The sequence below is a fragment of the Oncorhynchus masou genome, chromosome 9 (genome assembly GCF_036934945.1).
Source record: "Oncorhynchus masou masou isolate Uvic2021 chromosome 9, UVic_Omas_1.1, whole genome shotgun sequence".
Classification (NCBI taxonomy): Eukaryota; Metazoa; Chordata; class Actinopteri; order Salmoniformes; family Salmonidae; genus Oncorhynchus; species Oncorhynchus masou.
In genome coordinates this window covers 36,944,015-36,965,038 of record NC_088220.1, presented here as the reverse complement: position 1 = coordinate 36,965,038, position 21,024 = coordinate 36,944,015, and the positions used below count along the sequence as shown (strand labels likewise).

Below are 21,024 nucleotides of genomic sequence, written 5' to 3'. Positions count from 1 at the left end.
CCAGAAAATCACATTGTAGGAATTTTTAATGAATTTATTTGCAAATTATTGTGGAAAATAAGTATTTGGTCAATAACAAAAGTTTATCTCAATACTTTGTTATATAACCTTTGTTGGCAATGACATAGGCCAAATGTTTTCTGTAAGTCTTCACAAGGTTTTCACACACTGTTGCTGGTATTTTGGCCCATTCCTCCATGCAGATCTCCTCTAGAGCAGTGATGTTTTGGGGCTGTTGCTGGGCAACACGGACTTTCAACTCCCTCCAAAATTTTCTATGGGGTTGAGATCTGGAGATTGGCTAGGCCACTCCAGGACCTTGAAATGCTTCTTACAAAGCCACTCCTTTGTTGCCCGGGCGGTGTGTTTGGGATCATTGTCATGCTGAAAGACCCAGCCATGTTTCATCTTCAATGCCCTTGCTGGTGGAAGGAGGTTTTCACTCAAAATCTCACGATACATGGCCCCATTCATTCTTTCCTTTACACGGATCAGTCGTCCTGGTCCCTTTGCAGAAAAACAGCCCCAAAGCATGATGTTTCCAACCCCATGCTTCACAGTAGGTATGGTGTTCTTTGGATGCAACTCAGCATTCTTTGTCCTGGAAAGCTAGGCGTCATTCAATGATAAGGCCAGACAGACACAGGCATGACAACGACAATGGCGGGCTATAGCATGTGGACACTCTCAGGAAGTGGTTTTGGAAGAAGCTGTGTGGCAAACAAGAAGGAATGACCCAGAGGTCAACAGCAAGCTGTCGGTGATAGTAGTACACCAGTGCTCTTTTCAACATCCTGTGTGCTTTTCACCTCTGACTACAGGGCTCCTGTCCATTTGTTTGACAGGAAATGTCAGTTGGAGTTTATTTTTTAATTTTATAATAGCCAAGTAGAGAATGCGGCTCCAGATATTAGCTTGCGGGAACTGCCATGCCTGTGTAGCTTGGCCCTCGTTTACGTTGTTTAATTTGTGCATATTTGGTTATGAGGACTAGCAGGTCCGCTGAAAAGTCCTGTTTGGAGAGGCTGACTTCATAGACCTCCCTGAGCACACATAGCCAACTCTGTTCAAACGTTCTGGAGAGTTCATTTTCACACCTGTGCCAAACAAGATTAATGCTCTAGACAGATGGTTTTTGACTCATAAAAGCACTACAAAATCTCCTTTGTGAGCAGTTTGAAGTGTTGTATGAAATAATTCTCTCATTGTGTAAATACTGAGTAACTCCAAGGTTGGATAGACAGCCTTGATCTAAGTCTGTTTTGGTATTGCCATATAGGGATTGTATCAACAGTGACTCACCAACAGACTGGCAGATAACTTGTCTGATTTAACAACTGTCTATAACTATCAGAAACAAGACAAAACTCAGACTCATCAGAACACACAACATACAGTTTATAAGAACACCACACGCATGGACTTCATCATAACAAAATAACATGGACAATGTCACAGTCCCTCACCATTGACTAACTACTATCGTTTCACTCTATAGTTTGACCTGTCGTTGACCTCAACTGTGGTGGTTGCTGGGAATCTGTGTCTCAGTTGGCTGTGGGTCCACATGCCCGGACCAATTTAGACATACAGGCAATTTAGACATAAAGACATAGTCTATATTGAGAGACAACCGTTCTGAGCTATGGTGTCACAATCAATATGGATTCAGAGTAGCGAGGCGAATGGCAATTTTGTCCAAATAGTTTGATTCTGTTTTTACATCTTAACTATGAAACTGTTGTTGCCTTGCATGTTATCCATATTAGCCATCAGCTTGGTCAGTGGTGCCTGATATTGGACAACACCAAGTCTTGTGGCCTAATGGCCCAGTTTCTGTGATGTCATGACCATTAGCGGTCTGGCGATTTGATGTACTTGATATGATACTGGTGATGGGATTTGTCCCTGTTGTTTATACCATTATGTTTTTCCCCACTGAGTTTGTCCATTTCAAGCACAAGTAGTGACCTCTGTCTCTCTCTATATCTGTGGTTTCCATCATAGATAAAAAAAAAAATATATATATTATGGGCCAATAACAGGGTTTAGGGGACGGTTGGGATCGGCCTATAATGTTGCCTCAGCTAAATGCGTTGTTCCTTCGTAAGCAGAACAGTGAGCGGTGTTACACCATCCATTCACGCAAAGAATCACAGTTGAACTGTGTTTGACTCTGACTCTACCCCCCTAGTGTTGACTGACTGAATACTAGATACAAGACATGTTTTTTAGTGCCTCTACTTTGGCAGCATGGTCTGTTTGCCGTTTGCCGTGCCTCATACTATCACGTAACGGTGAATATATGTGTCCGTGCACTGTCTTGAGAATGAGAGCGGGCGAGAGCTCACGTAATCCATTCCAGACAGAATCATCACTCCATAAAGAATAAGGATTCCCTGCATCAACATCAATTCCACGCATCCCTGATCCTTCATGTCTGTGAAGGTTGCATAAACGAAACGGCAGCGTAAAATCCTGCACGCACGCGCACACACTCGCATGTGAGGCATATTCGCTCTTCACGCATGGTCAGCCCACAGAGTCCGTGGAAACAGCATCCCTGACTTGTCTCAGTCCCTCAGTCCCTGCGGTGACGGCTTATGACAACGGCATCCTGTCGAAAAGGAAGCCTAGTTACCTCCTCCGAGGCAGCCATCTAAATGTACGGTCCCAGGGTATGCCCAACAAACTCTGTGACCTGAGGAAGTGAAAAAGAATGGATAAAACTGCCTGGTCGAGCCTTTTTACACTCCGTTTATCAGAATGGGTCTTCGAGGCAAACACCCACAAGTCCTAATTAAGAACAGCAAACCCCCTTGATACAATAGAGCAATGGATTTCTCCACAGATAAGTGACCACAGCAAGCAAGTCTAACTAACTTGCCCCTTTAAAAGGAAACTGTGGCTTTATTTTGTGGCTCTATTTGTGGCTCTATAATCATCTGCCCCCTTTGCTCCCTGTGGGAATTCTAGGAAACTGAGTTTGACAACCCCCCCAATGTTTTTCTCTCCCACTCTTTCCTCCTTTATGTTCAATTAGCACCAATTATAGACTTGGTATGTTTACGTTACCGCTCGCTGTATATTAAATTCTAAATGGCGGACTAATTATGGAATGGAAAAGGTGTAACTCATAAGCAATTGTTTACTACTTAGAGAAAAACAGTGGGAAAGATGTTAATAATCACAAACAAGAGGGGTCAAATGTGAGCTAATGAATGGGAGGTATCCGTAAACACCATTGGTTTTTAAAAGGGCACATGATACACTTATGCTATCATGGGAGTATTTTGGGTGGAGGAAGCCTGAAGCCAAATGCCTTTTGTAAAGACCTTTTAGAGAGTCTGCAACTTCAGGAGAAGTCAAGTTATTCTAGCTCAGTTTGAACATTAATGTCAGGTAAGGTGCAGTTGTTGAATTTGGGAAAAGAGATTAGCTTTATGTTCAGTTGCATATTACATCTACACGGATATTCATTATTTTGGGTTGATGCCGAGCCTAGGGAGCTCTGACAGTTTGAGTGATTGACAGACGCCACTTTGGGAAACCAGAAGGAGGAGCTCATTGGAGGAAGATGGAGTATGTCTAGAGCAGTCTTGCAGTGGTTGCTAATCACTCAGTCACTTAGTGGATTTACATTGACTCAGAATTGACTCAGATTGGGATGATTATTATGCATCTGTGAGATTTGTGGTTGGTTTATTGTGTATTGAAAGTGGACTATCAAAATAAAGGCCGTATAGGATTAAATAAAGGCTAAACCTGTGTACAAGTTGTCCTTTCATACTGCAAGTCCCTATTGTAATAAGGTTATGAACTATTTTCACATGGGGTGATATGAGGGGAAAACAGGGTTTGATGACCCCTCTATGGGTGGGACCGCCAGTCCCTTTAAGCCATTTCCTCATGTTACCCCATGCTACCCAATGCAGCTCTTTTCAACCGTTTACCTCAAAGGCCTCCTAATGGGTTAAAATAATCAGTGCTATGATTGACATGATAACCAGGCCCATTATGGGGCACTGAACCCTAATTCCACCCCTATTGCTCTATCAACAACTGTAATTGAGTTCATTTAAACATGTCTCTTTGGAGCTGCTATGGCCACCATTGAGCTGTTAAGCGATGCGCCATCACCATTAGATCAGGTTCCAGGCATTTCCATTTTGGAGGCACGCCCGCCCTGTCTCCGTTTCGTAGAGTCGAGCTGTTGTTTGCCAGAGGAGCAGGTGGGTTGCCAGAGGGCTTCAGTGCCAGCCAAGCCAATGCCACCTGTGTAGCTTTCATGCTTGATTGACCCCTCCCCCATGAAATACATTGCATTCGGATGGTATTCAGACCCCTTGACTTTTTCCACATTTTATGTTGCAGCCATATTCTAAAATCAATTAAAAATCAAAATTATTCTCATCAATCTACACACAATGGCACATAATGACAAACCGAAAACAGGTTTTTCAAAATGTTGGCAAATTTATTAAAAATAAAAAACAGAAACCTAATTTACATAAGTATTCAGACCTTTTGCTATAAGACTTGAAATTGAGCTCAGGTGCATCCTGTTTCCATTGATTATCCTTGAGATGTTTCTACAACCTGGAGTCCACCTGTGGTAAATTCAATTGATTGGACATGATTTGGAAAGGCACACAACTGTCTATATAAGGTTCCACAGTTGACAGTGCATGTTAGATTAAAAACCAAGCCATGAGGTGGAAGGAATTGTCTGTAGTGTTCCAAGATTAGCGCTGATATCACATCAAGATGGCACCAATGGAGATGTCAGCTTTGATTCTAGTCCTAAGGAAACAGTGCAGTATTTTGATTTTTATGTATTATTTCTTGCATTGTTAGCCCAGAAAACCGTAAGTGTTATTACATGCATACATTTCACGGAAACATGGCTAGCTGGTGACATGCTGTCGGAGTCAGTACAGCCAATGGGGTTTTCAGTGCAGGAATAAACATCTCTCCGGTAAGAAGAAGAGCGGGGATGTATGTTTCATGATTAATGACTCATGGTGTAATTGTAACAACATACAGGAATTCATGTCCTTTTGTTCACCTAACCTAGAATTCCTCACAATAAAATGCAGACCGTATTATCTTCCAATAGAACTGTCCTCCGTTATCGTCACAGCCGTGTATATCTCCCCGCAAGTGATACCAAGACGGCCATCAAGGAACTTCACTGGACTTTATGCAACCTGGAAACCATATATCCTGAGGCTGCAAAACTGAAAGCTAATAGCATTTAATAATGGCAAGGCAACTCGGGAATATGGCCTAATGCAAACACTGTAGTTATTCCCTCCGTACGGCAATCAAACAAGCAAAGCATTAGTATAGAAACAAAGTGGAATCCCAATTCAACATCTTAAACACGAGGCGTATGTGGCAGGTTCTACAGACCATCACAGATTACAAAAAGAAAACCAGTCACATCGTGGACATCAACAACTTCTTTGTGCCACCAACGCGAACCGCTACCAAAGACTGTGGGCTCTCCTCCTCAGTGGCCGACATCAGTAAAACATTTAAACGTGTTAACCCTCGCAAGGTTGCCGACCCAGACGGCAGCCGCGTTCTCAGAGCATGTGCAACTAGCTGGCTGGTGTGTTTACGGACATATTCAATTAATCCCTATCCCAGTCTGCTGTCCCCACATGCTTCAAGATGGCCACCATTGTTCCTGTTCCCAAGAAAGACAAGGTAACTGAACTAAATGACGATCGCCATGTCGCACTCACTTTTGTCATCAGGAAGTGCTTTGAAAGACTAGTCAATGATCATATCACCTCCACCTTACCTGTCACCCTAGACCCACTTCAATTTTCTTACCGCCCCAATAGGTCCACAGACTGCCCCAATAGGACCACGCTCTGTGCAACTGGGTCCTGGACTTCCTGACGGGCCGCCCCTAGGTGGTGAAGGTAGGAAACAACATCTCCACTCCGTTGACCATCAACACTGGTGCCCACAAGGGTGCGTTCTCAGCCCCCTCCTGTACTCCCTGTTCACCCACGACTGCGTGGCCATGCATGCCTCCAACTCAATCATCAAGTTTGCAGATGACGAAACCCTCACTAACTTTTACAGGTGCACAATTGAGAGCATACTGTCGGGCTGTATCACCGCCTGGTACGGCAACGGCACTGCCCACAACCACAGGGCTCTCCTGAGGGTGGTGCAGTCTGCACAACTCATCACCGAGGGCAAACTACCTGTCCTCCAGGACATCTACAATACCTGATGTCACAGGAAGTCAAAATGATCATCAAAGGTAATAACCACCCGAGCCACAGCCTGTTCACCCCGCTTTCACCCAGAATGCAGGGTCAGTAGAGATGCAACAAAGCTAGGACAGAGATTGAAAAACACCTTCTATCGCAAGGCCATCAGATTGTTAAACAGCCACCACTTTAAAAATTGAACACTAATAATGATAATAATAAAATTGATAATAATAATAAAATTCAACTAATAATAAAATTGAGTCACTAATAATGCCACTTTAAGAATGTTTACGTATCTCACATTAATTATCTCAAATGTCTATACTGTATACTACACAATCTATTGCATCTTAGCCGCTCTCAATGTTCATCAATATATTTTTATCCCATTTCTTTTAGTAGATTGTGTGTATTAGGTTTTGTTGTGGAATTGTTAGATATTACCTGTTGGATCTAGAAGCATTTCGCTACACTCTGTCACGTTCTGACCATCGTTCGTGTGTGTTTTCCTTGTTTTAGTATTGGTCAGGACGTGAGCTGGGTGAGCATTCTATGTTGTGTGTCTGGTTTGTCTATTTCTATGTTTGGCCTGATATGGTTCTCAATCAGAGGCAGGTGTTAGTCATTGTCTCTGATTGGGAACCATATTTAGGTAGCCTGTTTTGTGTTGGGTTTTGTGGGTGATTGTTCCTGTCTTTGTGTTTGTGGCACCAGATAGGACTGTTTCGTTTTTTTCACGTTTCTTGTTTTGTAGATTGTTGTATTTGAATCTTTATTAAAGATGTCCAAAAATAACCACGCTGCATTTTGGTCCGCCTCTCTTTCACCAGAAGAAAACCGTTACACACTCACATTAACATCTGCTAACCATGTGTATGTGACCAATTAACAATTTGATTTGCGACAGTATTTTTTTGTGGATCTGATCTGGGGAAGGGTACCAAAACATTTCTGCAGCATTGAAGGTCCCCAAGAACACAGTGGCCTCCATCATTCTGAATGGAAGAAGTTTAGAACCACCAAGACTCTTCCTAGAGCTGGTCGCCCCTGCTAAACTGGGCAATCTGGGGAGAAGGGCCTTGGTCAGGGGGGTGATGGTCACTCTGACAGAGCTCCAGAGTTCCTCTTTGGAGATGGAAGAACCTTCCAAAAGGACAAATATCTCTGCAGCACTCCACCAATTAAGCCTTTATAGTTGAGTGGCCAGACGGAAGCCACTACTCAGTAAAAGGCACATGACAGCCCACATGACAGCCCTAAAGGACTCTGACCATGAGAAACAAGATTCTTTGGTCTGATGATACCAAGATTGAAAATTCTTTGTCCAGAATGCCAGGTGTCACGTCTGGAGAGAACCTTGCACCATCCCTACGGTGAAGCAAGGTGGTGCCAGCATAATGCTGTGGAGATGTTTTTCAGAGGCAGGGACTGGGAAACTAGTCAGGGTCGAGGTAAAGATGAAATCCTGCTCCCGAGCACTCTGGACCTCAGACTGGGGTGAAGGTTCACCTTCCAACAGGACAACGACCCTAGGCACACAGCCAAGACAATGCAGGAGTGGCTTCGGGACTCCTAATGTCCTCGAGTGACCCAGCCAGAGCCCAGACTTGAACCCGATCGAACATCTCTGGAGAGACCTGAAAATAGCCATGCAGTGACGTTCCCATTCAAACTGACAGAGCTGTAGAGGATCTGTAGAGAAGAATGGGCGAAACTCCCCAAATACAGGTGTGCCAAGCTTGTAGTGTCATACCCCCCAAAAAACTCAAGGTTGTAATCACAGCCAAAGGAGCTTCATCAAAGTACTGAGTGAAGGGTCTGAATAGTTATGTAAAAAAGTTTATTTTTTTATATAAACTAGTTAACATTTCTAAAAACCTGTTTTTGTTTTGTCATTATGGGGTATTGTGTGTAGATTGATGAGGGGGAAAAAACAATTTAATCCATTTTAGAATAATTCTGTAACTTAAAAAAATGTGAAAAAGTCAAGGAGTCTGAATACTTTCTGAATGGACTGAATGTGGAATAGTGCTGAGCAATTCACCGAAATGTCGGTTATTTTTTTTAACAACTGACCTTTCGGTTCAATTAATTGAATTCCATTTTGTTCAGTTTTTTCAGTGATCTAAATTCACACATTGCGCCATTTGTCTGGAGATGAATCAGATCAAGCCCGAACAGTGCGGTGTAGTAGGGAGTTGTAGTTTTCCACAGGCCAATATTCTTCATAGTTTAGCACAGAAAACGTGGTAATTAACTACAATGACCATAATCCATTGTGTACCTACTTGTCTGGTCTGTGTGTTTATTTTATACCTGCTACATTAGGTTCAGCCTGGTCTAATAGACTTGACATAGCAAAGTAAATCCAGAACACTCAAATTAGTATGATATGTTGCTTTTGGTATGGCTACATATGACAGACGGATACTTAAGGCAGCATAGGCAGCAACTCTATAGAGATGAAAAGATGACTTAGAATAAAGTAATCAAATAAAACAAATGTAATATTCACAACAAATGTGAATAAATGATAGTGAGTAAGTGATGACCAGTAATGTGCAGTCACTACCATCATGGGACTTTTATTCATAGTTTTATTCTGTGTTACATCATTCAACCCACATAGTGCACATTGTGTTCAAAAAATGATCAAAAACTTAAATAATTGTGCCGACTTCAAAAAGCACACATCGCTCAGCGCTAATGTGGGATGGATGGGTACTTTTTCAAAAGTGTAGGATTGGGCATTAGGGTCTTACCACAAAGGCAATCTTGTGGGGGTGATGACAGAGACTTTGATAGAGCTTTGTACTTGGTTAGGTATTGCCAATTTTAGACTTAAGTTTGGATGTCGTGCTACACTTACAGGGTGTTATAGGGGAAAGAGAAAGGTAGCCAACCACTGGGCACTTAAACGTGCTAAAAAAGATGACGGCATAAGGTTGTTAATTTTATTACAGAGGAGGAGTATACAGAGCCAGCAAAAAGTCTTTAAATGTATAATCACCACAAAATGGTTTGGTTTCACCTTGCTGAAAATAGGCAGACAATTACCCTTGACATTTTTTTGTGTCCACTGAAGTGCATACTAAAGCTGTGTCCAGTTATTTTTTGGTGCAGCGTGCACTTAGTTGTAACTTCCAAAATCATGTGTCTGTGGTTTCCAACGTTGTTTTTGAAAAATCTTGATGATTAACTGAATCAGGTGTGTTTGTGCTGGGCTGGCACAAAAGCCTGCACACACTGCAGACCTTGGGGATCAGGATTGGAAGGTTTCATAGCTTTGGGTCAGATTTTGGGTTGGAGGAACAGGCAAATACAGGTTACGTAGGATTTATGTAGGCTTTGTGTAGGGTTTGTGTAGGCTTTGTGTAGGGTTATGTACTGTAGGTCCAGGTGTATTGAAGTTAGACCTTTGAAAGTGTGAACTGTACTTTACCCTAATCTTATCGCCACAGCTTTAGTGTGATAATCTTGTCACAGTCTCCACCAATCCTTTATAAGCTCTAAGACACACACACACACACACACACACACACACACACACACACACACACACACACACACACACACACACACACACACACACACACACACACACACACACACACACACACACACACACACACACACACACACACACACACACACACACAGAAAAAAAAATAGGGAATGAGGCTACTCTTTATAATGGCTTGTTTGTTGGAGGCTTTGTGATGGCTTAATACATACTGTCCTTTATTCTCCTTTGACTTCCTTTTTCATCAATCACCCATCCATTCTTCCTCCTCTATAATACTATTCCATCTCGTATCCCCTCTCTCTCTCGCTCGCTCTGTAGTGTCTACTCTTCATCAGAATTCCTTCCTCTCATAGTTAACTGCCTCTGTCATCTCTCTGAAATGAAGGAGAGGGAAAGAGAGGGAGGGAGGGACGAGTTAGCTCTAACCCCCGGCTTCTCCTCACTTTGTCCAACCACAAGACCACGAGCAGCCACTTCCACAGCGGAAGAGACAGGCCATTGTCAAAGCCCTTCTGCCTCCTGAAGCTCTAATTGCTGCTCCAATAACAGTAACTGTCTACTTTTTATTGAGTCTGGCCTGCCTCTGTCTTCCCTCATCTGTGCCGATGGGTCGCTCCCGTAAGCACGTATTAGCCCCGGCCCATAAAGAAAATGACATGTAATCTCTTTTAACTGAGGGAGGGAACACATTTTGGGATCAAGAGTAGAAGCGATTGAGAGAAGCGAAGGGGATTAGAGAGGGTATGGAGTGACGAGGAAGTGAAAAGTGGGGGAGAGGGAGAAAGGGGTGAGTGACGGAAGGGAAAGAGTGATTGTAATGGGAGATTTGGTTTCTAAATGGGTTTTTCATGGTCTGTCTGGAGGTCGGAGGGGTTGAGGGATGGAGTGGAGGATTGTGGACCCCCTACCAACCCCCCCGCAAAACAGGCCCCTCGACCGTAGTAGCAGAGGATCAGACCTCAATCGCAATCCCTAAATATTGTTCTACCCATAGTTATTTTTATGTGCACCATGTCATTACGCACACCCTTTTATCCGCAACCAGTCAAGTTGATGGAAAACCATCTCTGGTGGGAAAATTAGCATATTGTTTTGAATATTCGCGTGAAAATCTGTCGCCAATTGAATGTAAAACTAGCTCGTGAGCTGGAAAAATGGCCCGCACTTTTCTCTTCCTCTGTCTGTCGCCCATTCTTTACCCAATGTCAAGCAGAAATACTTGAAAACGATAACGCATCGGCTCTAAGCCTAAGTTTAAAAAAAAGAAAAAGAAAAGGAAATTAAAATGGTTAAGGACGGGAGGGGAGCACTAAGGGGGTGTTGTAATTACGGTGTGGTATTGAAATGGCGCTACACCGCAGTTACGCTACACTTCACCCAGGCCCCACAGCACAGGACTGAAGTCCCTTGAGGCACTAGGGGGAAACTGTGCCTTTGCAAGCTGCCTACTGCCGTGTGCAGGGAACCGCAGCATTGCCTTGCCACCGGCCACCTGTGATTTCAGCACACACACACATTTTCACTTACTCACTCACTCACTGCGTGTATAAGACACTAAGAACACCTTCCTAATGTTGAGTTGCACCAGGCTCTTTTGCCCTCAGAACAGCAAAGTTAGACTCAACAAGGTGTCGAAAGCGTTCCACACGGATGCTGGCCCATGTTGTGTCAAGTTGGCTGGATGTCCTTTGGCTGGTGGACCATTCTTGATACACACATGAAACTGATGAGCGTGAAAAACCCAGCAGCGTTGCAGTTCTTGACGCAAGCTGGTGCGCCTGGCACCTACTACTATACCCTGTTCAAAGGCACTTAACATTTGTCTTGCCCATTCATCATCTGAATGGCACACATACACAGTCCAAGTCTCAAATGTCTCAAAGCTTAAAAATCCATATTTAACATGTCTCTTCCCCTTCATCTACACTGATTTGAAGTGGATTTAACAAGTGACATCAATAAGGAAAATGCTTACTTACAAATCCTTGTGTAATATCAATATGTTTGTCAGTCATACAGTGTGCATAGAGTATTATTTTGACCCTGAACAGCCATGACCTGTCATTGACCTCTTAACCTTAAGAACCCACCAATCGGAGTTGAGAGAAAAAATCCTATTGATTATTCCCCAATGCGGAACAGAACTGGGGCAGAAGAATGTCAGCATTGTTTTTCATTATCTCTCTCGGGGCCTGTATGGAACGGGAAGGAGCTTTGTATACAGACCAACTGTACCGTGGACAGGAGAGGAGAGAACAGAGACTCTAGTCTACCTTTGTATCAACTAATCTCCTATCTTGGCAGCTGTATCGTCCCTCTGTGACTGTGGTCTGTATTGTACTGATCTGTTTGACATTAAAGGTGCGCTATGGACCTTTTCTACCTGCATTTCTGTAGTCAACAAGGAATCAAATTCCTTGAGGGAAAAATGTAATGTTGCTAGTTTACGTTATTCCAAGTTTTTTTTAAGCTATATTCTTATTTTTCTTTGACGTTATCCTTAAAAAGCTGCGTAATGAAACTTTACCTAACCAATAAGACACCCTTTGTGTTAGGCAATTGTTTTTTCTTCACGACCTTTTGTCTTCAGAATAGGATTTATTTAGCCAGCAATGTCAACATACATTCTTCCCTGACTGCCTCATAGTTGAATGCCTTGTAAAGGGACTCTGATAATCCATTTATATCCTTTCATTTCTCATCCACTCTGTCCTATCATTTCCCATTCATTCGGTTCAGGGAAGCGACAACAAGGAAGGACACCGATGATTTGAAAGATGAAACGCAAGTCATTTATACCGCACCAAGCCAGATGAATGCCCCTCTTCAGACTCTATCCCTTTCCTTGCACCCACTATCCCTTTTTCCATAAACCACAGTTGCGTGTCTCGATGGTTGCACTGTTTTAGATCAAGTTTACATTTCCTGGAGTGTGTCCACATTAATGTTATTCGTTTTCTGAGAAAGGAGTACGACATTGTTGGTGTTGTTAATTTGCCTAAGATACAGGCGTGTTTTTGATGGCTTGGTTTAATTGCATTATACTACACAGGTCATTATTAACTTGAAGTGATTAGATTCAGGTCCGTTTGAACAGAGCCGTATAGCCTCCCACTCAAGGACACAACGGCAGTAGGCCTACAGTATTTGTCCCGTATGAACCCGGTTTGAGTTCTTACTGTTTCCGGGTTGTCCTCTACGGATGTTTCACACATGCCCAGACTAATACAGACTGCCCATATGATTTGTTAATGGTTAACTGGCGCTCTGTTGACATGAAGTAACACGCTTATTAACCATGTATCATGGTAGATGTTATAGCTAACTATCTTTATCTACAAAACTACAAATGTAGTAGTTGCAGTTGACATCAGTTTTCCAAAACTCCACCATTCAGCCTTATGGAGGAGCAAGGGTTAAGTAGATTCCGTCCAAGCCCTTTCATGTCCTAGACTTCTAAAGAAATGACATTGTCTAACAAGTACAAGATGTGAGGCCAGGTCATTCTAAATGGGACCGAGGGTCACGAAGGAGAGTTAACGAACGCAGTCATAAGGCTCACCCGAACGAGAGTATAATTAATGAACTCCATTAACAGAAGCCCCAAAAAAGTATTTTAATTAAAAAGAGAGACATAACTTACCTGGAGTCTCAGATAGTGACACATAAGCTACGCTTGCTCTTTCACACTATTTCTCCACAGCCCCTAAAATGTGTCTCACTCCATTGCTTCCTGTCTCTCTCTCTTCCTGGTTATGATGTATTGGACCTAGCAGTCGTTTCTCAGAATGTGTGTGTGTGTGTGTATTCACAAGCGAACCTGTGCATGCACATGCAATCGTGTGCATGTGCAGATTTCTGCAAGTATACTGTGCACATGCTTGTGGTCGTGCACATAAGGGTGTGCCTGTGCACATACCTGCCTGCACCACCCACTGTTCCCATGTCTCCCTTTGGCAGCATTCCCAGTGATGGTTATATGGCCGTGTCATCTCAAGCCCTTCAGAGTATGGGTCTAATGTGGAAATCAAGGGACCGTGAAATACGGATCACTCAGACATATTAGACTCTGATTGACACGTATCGACCACTTAACTGTTAGCAACGCAAATTTTATCCTTCTTTACCCAGAAGTACTGATGGAGGACATTACACTTTTGAACCCTGTGATTGGCTGGCATATCATGAACTGCCAATCAGTGACCCAATGAGAGCTGTTAGCTATTCGAAGAGTTTCCATTGGCCCATATCCATTTGACAGCTCATAGGAATCCTATATAGGCCTATCTACATGTAGCATTAGTTAGATTCAGAGGCTTCATTATCCTTTTCATTATTCATGACTACACATCACAATCCTACACAGCACTTCACTGCTGGTTATACAGTTATTGCTATTAATACGGTTAACCTTTGAACCTTAACCATACAGTACCAGTCAAAAGTTTGGACACACCTACGCTTTCCAGGGTTTTTCTTTATTTCTACATTGAAGAATAATAGTGAAGACATCAAAACTATGAAATAACACATACAGTATGGAATCATGTAGTAACCAAAAAAAGTGTTAAAGAAATCAAAATATATTTTAGATCCAAAGTAGCCACCCTTTGCCTTGATGACAGCTTTGCACACTCTTGGCATTCTCTCAGCCAGCTTCATGAGGGAGTCACCTGGAATGGATTTCAATTAACAGGTGTGCCTTGTTAAGTTAGTTTATGGAATTTATTTTTCATGCGTTCGAGCCAATCAGTTCTGTTGTGACATGGTAGGGTTGGTATACAGAAGATAGCCCTATTTGGTAAAAGACCAAGTCCATATTATGGCAAGAACAGCTCAAATAAGCAAATAAGCAAAGAGTCGATCATTACTTTAAGACATGAAGGTCAGTCAATATGGAACATTTCAAGAACTTTGAAAGTTTCTTCTAGTGCAGACGCAAAAACCATCAAGCGCTATGATGAAACTGGCTCTCATGAGGAACGCCACAGGAAAGGAAGACCCAGAGAATAAGTTCATTAGCGATAACTGCACCTCAGATTGCAGCCCAAATAAATGCTTCACAGACTTCAAGTAACAGACACATCTCAACATCAACTATTCAGAGGAGACTATGTGAATCCGGCCATGGTCAAATTGCTGCAAAGAAACCACTACTAAAGACCACCAATAATAAGAAGAGACTTGCTTGGGCCAAGAAACACGAGCATTGGCCATTATACCGGTGGAAATCTGTCCCTTTTGGTCTGAGTCCAAATTTGAGATTTTTGGTTCCAACCGCTGTGTCTTTGTGACGCAGAGTAGGTGAACGGATGATCTCCATTTGTGGTTCCCACCGTGAATCATGGAGGTGTGATGGTGTGGGGGTGCTTTGCTGGTGACACTGTCAGTGATTTATTTAGAATTCAAGGCACACTTAACCAGCATGGCTACCACAGCATTCTACAGCGATACACCATCCCATCTGGTTTGCGTTTAGTGGGATTTGTTTTTCAACAGGACAATGACACAACACACCTCCAGACTGTGTAAGGGCTTGTTTGACCAAGAAGGAGAGTGATGGAGTGCTGCATCAGATGACCTGGCCTCCACAATCACCTGACCTCAACCCAATTGAGATGGTTTGAGATGAGTTGGACCGCAGAGTGAATGAAAAGCAGCCAACAAGTGCTCAGCATATGTGGGAACTCCTTCAAGACTGTTGGAAAAGCATTCCTCATGAAGCTGGTTGATGGAATGCCAAGAGTGTGCAAAGCTGTCATCAAGGCAAAGGGTGGCTACAAATATAAATTATATTTTGATTTGTACAACACTTTTATTGGTTACTACATGATTCCATATGTGATATTTCATAGTAAAAATAAAGAAAAAAATGTAAGTGAAGGAGTGTCCAAACTTTTGACCTGTCCTGTATGTTGTATCATTTTTCATTGAATACTTTCAGAACTAGAAATCGAGGATCCCATAGCCTCTTAACTCTGAACCTACAACCGTTTCTCATTGAAATCCCCCAATCCTAACCTTAACCACTAGGCAAAACAGGAAACGGATCTTGGATCAGTGTCTAGGGGGCAACTTAATGTATTTCTGTCCTACTGTGGAAATAACAGAGCTAGGTTGTGGTTAGGGTAGTAGATTAATGGTTGTGTTCATCTCAGGTTGTGAGTTATCGGAGCGTAGTGCTACAGTGTTTTTTTGTATTTTTTATCTGGGAGCGTGGCGGGGACCAGGGGAGATAGCAGGGGGGAATAAGGAAATGTGTTGGAGTCTAGAGGACATCTCACTACTTGGAGAGGGGGACAGAGAGAGAGAGAGAGAGGGAGAGGGATTGAGATTACTAATGCACATGGTTGTCTTGGATACCCTAATAAAGAATAGAGGATACAGGCTAATTGAAATCTTTTTTGAGGGCTTTCTGTCAATGTCATGATAACATCGTTCTCTGTACACCACGTAGCCTCTTTTTAAAATACATTTCAAGTCATTTGTGGGCTTGAGAAAATGTGGCCCGACGTATCGCGTCTTGCCATTGTGTGTTGGACTTGCTAATGAAAGCGCTATCATTTAGAACAAGAGCATATGCATCCATAGCCACTAATACACACATTGCAGCCAAGTGAGTTGCAGTGAAATCCTGTTAAATGTTATGGTCAGTATAAATTGGTAGTACAAATTGAGAATAGTCTCTGGCTTATACCCAGAAACAAGGAGAGATGAGGTGATTTGACATATGACAGAAAGTCATGAATTTGCTTGTTATCCCAATAGTTATTGTGCGTGTGTGTCTGTGTGCCCGTGTCTGTGTGTGTGCGTGTGTGTGTGTGTGTCTTGAGCATATTAAACTGCTCTTAGTAGTACTCTCCCCCACAGTGAAGCTCTCACTGTGAAACATGAACACTTCAGTCAGAGTGCAGTTTTTTTACCCTGTCAAGCTAGGGATGTGAACTGTTCAGTGTGTCACAGTAGAATCAGATCTACACACGGTGTGTGTGTGGTTTAGTAGAACTAGGACTAGAGTTGTCCTCTGTTCTGACTGATGATAACGGTCCCAGTGTTCAGTGAGGTGTGTGTGTGTGTGGTGGCCACTCACTGCTCTATAAGGAAGGGGAAGTCCCCCTGCGGCAAGGGAACTACAAAAGAGGGAAGGGGTGTTGAAAGAGAGGGATGGAGACTGGGAAAATAAGGGAGTGAGGGTTCAAAAGGCGATATGGTGCTGGTTCATGGGGAGAGATGGTGAAGGAGATGGACAAGATTCAAGAGGATAGACCAAGAGAGACTGTCAGAGAGAGAGAGAGAGAGACCGTTTCAAAATGAGAGGGGGGATTTGGTGATTTAGTTTCTTAGTGTAGTTGGGAAGAGGGAATGTTCGAGAAGAAAGGGAAAGCATTTCCCACATGGACTGTGATTGGGGTGTGTTGATCCAGCTGGATCTCTCCAAACCAATCAGAACCCCCCATTTCCTTCATCTCTGTCATCCTGTCCAAAAGCTGTGGTTTTCCTCCACACTATGGGGCTCCGGGTAGAAGTTGTCTTTAGGCACAGCTCTAGGATCAGATTACTCTCTCCATTTGCTAGCTGCAACCACAGGGGATTGAAAACGGGCCTTTGTGACTGGTGGTCCATATACAAGTGTGGTGTGGTAATATTTATCATATTAACATATTCTATATGTACCTCACATTCGACCTGTGGTTTTCCTATTTAAAATGTTTATCTGACTCAAGTATTCTTTAATAACATTGTAAAATGTACGGATTGCCATATACAAGACATCGAGCTTATGTTAAAAGGCAATACTGACATTAACAAAGCATATTTCTTGGTATATTGATCCTACGGTTAACTTACAGGACAAAGCATGAAGAGATGCCTACTAGGCCAGAAGCCTGGAAGCCTAGGTAATTACAAAATATCATACAACGGACAGGATAAGAGAGAATAACAGGCCTTCATTCCATTTCTACCAGATCTGACTTGTTTGTATCCAAAATTAATTGTTGACCAATCCACAGACCAAACCAAAGGTAGTAAAACTGAGATATCCAATCAAATCAGCCAACATCCTCTGGGAAGGGCGTCACATCTATGTGTGATGACCTGAGGAGAGTGTGGGCTGGGTACAATGGAGATAATACCACATTCCTTAGAGGGCAATTGCATACAATATTGTCAAACTTCACTCTGAACAACTACAAGTAACCACAGAGATCATCCATCCGTGTATACTGAACAAAAATATAAACACAACATGTAAAGTGTTGGTCCCATGTTGCATGAGCTGAAATAAAAGATCCCAGATATGTCCCATATGTTCAAAAAGCTTATTTCTCTAAAATGTTGTGCACTAATTTGTTTACATTCCTGTTCGTGAGCATTTCTACATCCGCAATAACGGCTGCTAAATATGTTCATGTGACCAATATCACTTTGTTTTCTCATTTTCCAAGATAATCCATTTTAAGAAGCTGATCAAACTGCATGATCATTACACAGGTGCACCTTGTGCTGGGGACAATAAAAGGCCACTAAAATGTGCCGTTTTCACACAACACAATGCCACAGATGTTTTGAGGGAGTGTGCAATTAGCATGCTGACTGCAGGAATGTCGCACCAGAGCTGTTGCCAGAGACTTGAATGTTAATTTCTCTACCATAAGCCACCTCTAACATTGTTTTAGAGAATTTGGCAGTAAACCCAACCGGCCTCACAACCACAGACCACGTCTAACCACGCCAACCCAGGACCTCCACATCCGGCTTATTCACCTGCGGGATTGTTTGAGACCAGCCACCCGGTAAGCTGATGAAACTGGGATTGACCAACTGAACACTTTCTGCACAAACTGTCAGAAACCGTCTCAGTGAAGCTCATCTGTGTGCTCGTCGTCCTCACCAGGGTCTTGACCTGACTGCAGTTTGGTGACGCAAACGACTTCAATGGGCAAATGCTCACCATCAATGGCCACTGGCACGCTGGAAAAGTGTGCTCTTCACAGATGGATCCCGGTGTCAACTGTACCTGGCAGATGTGTGGCGTCGTGTGGGTCTGTTGCTGATGTCAACATTGTGAACAGAGTGCCCCATGGTGGCGGTGGGGTTATGGTATGGGCAGGAATGAGCAACGGACAATGAATACAATTGCATTTTATCAATGGCAATTTTAATGCACAGAGATACCTTGACGAGACCCTTAGGCCCGTTCATCCGCTGCCATCACCTCACGTTTCAGCATGATAATGCACACCCACATGTCCCACGGATTTGTAAACAATTCCTTGAAGCTGAAAATGTCCCACTTCTTCCATGGCCTGCATACTCACCAGACATGTCACCTATTGAGCATGTTTAGAATGTTCTGGAACGACATATGACAGCGTGTTCCAGTTCCCGCCAATATCCAGAAACTTCGCACAGCCATTGATGAGGGGTAGGACAACGTTCCACAGGCCACAATCGACAGCCTGATCAACTCAGTGCAAAGGAGATGATCATGACTGAATTAAAAAAATACATTTTTATTTCACCTTTATTTAAATAGGCAAGTCAGTTAAGAACAAATTCTTGTTTACAATAACGGCCTAGGAAGAGTGGGTTAACTACCTAGTTCAGAGGCAGAGTGACAGAGTTTTACCTTGTCAGCTCGGGGATTTGATGTAGCAACCTTTTGTTTACTGTCCCAACGCTCTAACCACTAGGCTGCCTGCCCCCCCGCTGCACCATTTGGACGATGCAAATGGTGGTCACACCAGATACTGACTGTTTCTTTGATCCACACCCATACTTTTTTTTAAAGGTATCTGTGACCAATAGCTGCATATCTGTATTCCTGTATTCCTGTATTCATTGAAATCCAAAGATTAGGGCCTAACTAATTTATTTAAATTGACTGATTTCCTTATTTGAACTGTAACTCAGTGAACACTTTGAAATTGTTGCATGTTTCGCGTTTTATAATTTTGTTAAGTGCAGATGGCATAAATGTTCTCCTCCCAGAGGACAAGTTTTAGATAGATACCATACGTGGGTACTATATAATTATTCTATCACCCATTCAATAGTCAGTCCTCTGGATACTGTAACAGAGATGTCATGTAGTGTATGTGGACACCTACTTATCAAACATCTCATCTTAATATGGAGCTGGTCCCTCCTTTGCAGCTATAACCCCGAGCTGACAAGGTACAAATCTGTCGTTCTGCCCCTGAACAGGCAGTTAACCCACTGTTCCTAGGCCGTCATTGAAAATAAGAATTTGTTCTTAACTGACTTGCCTAGTAAAATAAAGGTAAAATTAAAAAAAAATAATAATAACAGCCTTCACTCTTCTGGGGCCTTGCCCGAACCATGAAAAACAGCCCCAGACCATTATTCCTCCTCCACCAAACTTTACAGTTGGCACTATGCATTGAGGCAGGTAGCGTATCTGCCAAACCCAGATTTGCCCGTCGGACTGCCAGATGGTGACGCGTGATTCAGCCATGGAAACCCATTTCATGAAGCCCCACACAAACATTTATTGTGCTGACATTGCTTTCAGAGGCAGTTTGGAACTCGTTAGTGAGTGTTGCAACCAAGGACAGACGATTTCTACACTCTTCAGCACTCTGCGGTCCTGTTCTTTGAGCTTGTGTGGCCTACCACTTCGCGGCTGAGCCATTGTTGCTCATAGACGTTTCCATTTCCAATAACAGAACTTACAGTTGACTGGGGCAGCTCTAGCAGGGCTGAAATTTGATGTACTGACTTGTTGGAAAGGTGGCATCCTATGACGGTGCCACATTAGTCACTGAGCTCTTCATTAGGCCATTCTTCTGCTAATGTATGTCTATGGAGATTGCATGGAGGTGTGCTTGATTTTCTACACCTGTCAGTAACGGGTGTCGCTGAAATAGTCAAATCCACTAATATGAATTAGTGTCCACATACTTTTGTGTATATATAATGTACATTTTGTGGCTGAGTGCTCCCTGGGCATTGTCTTGAGCCATTTGCTATGCAGACAATGGTGACAGAGAGCACAATTTGGGGCTGAGCCTACACAAACTCGTTCTTCTGAGCTTCTCACAAGCGCCTCTCTCTCTCTGTCTGTCTCTCTCTCTCTTTGTAGTGTCCAGTTAGTGTCTACTCCTCATCAGAATTCCTTCCTCTCATAGTTAACTGCCTCTGTCATCTCTCTGAAATGAAGGAAGAGGAAAATCTAAGTTAACTCTAACCCCCACCTGCTCCTCTCCACTATCCTCTCTCTCTCCTGTTACCTTC

At 43.0% G+C, this 21,024-nt stretch overlaps 1 protein-coding gene and 1 long non-coding RNA gene across 2 annotated transcripts in view; both read left to right on the top strand.

The window, feature by feature from the left end:
* The window catches only part of LOC135545964 (alpha-1,3-mannosyl-glycoprotein 4-beta-N-acetylglucosaminyltransferase B-like), a 222,333-nt gene that overhangs the window by 59,560 nt on the left and 141,749 nt on the right, over positions 1-21,024 (top strand). The window lies entirely within an intron of this gene.
* On the top strand, positions 4,423-6,294 carry LOC135545965 (uncharacterized). Its single transcript, XR_010456527.1, has 3 exons — positions 4,423-5,715; positions 5,856-5,936; positions 6,103-6,294. It is a non-coding gene; the product is annotated as an uncharacterized LOC135545965 (long non-coding RNA).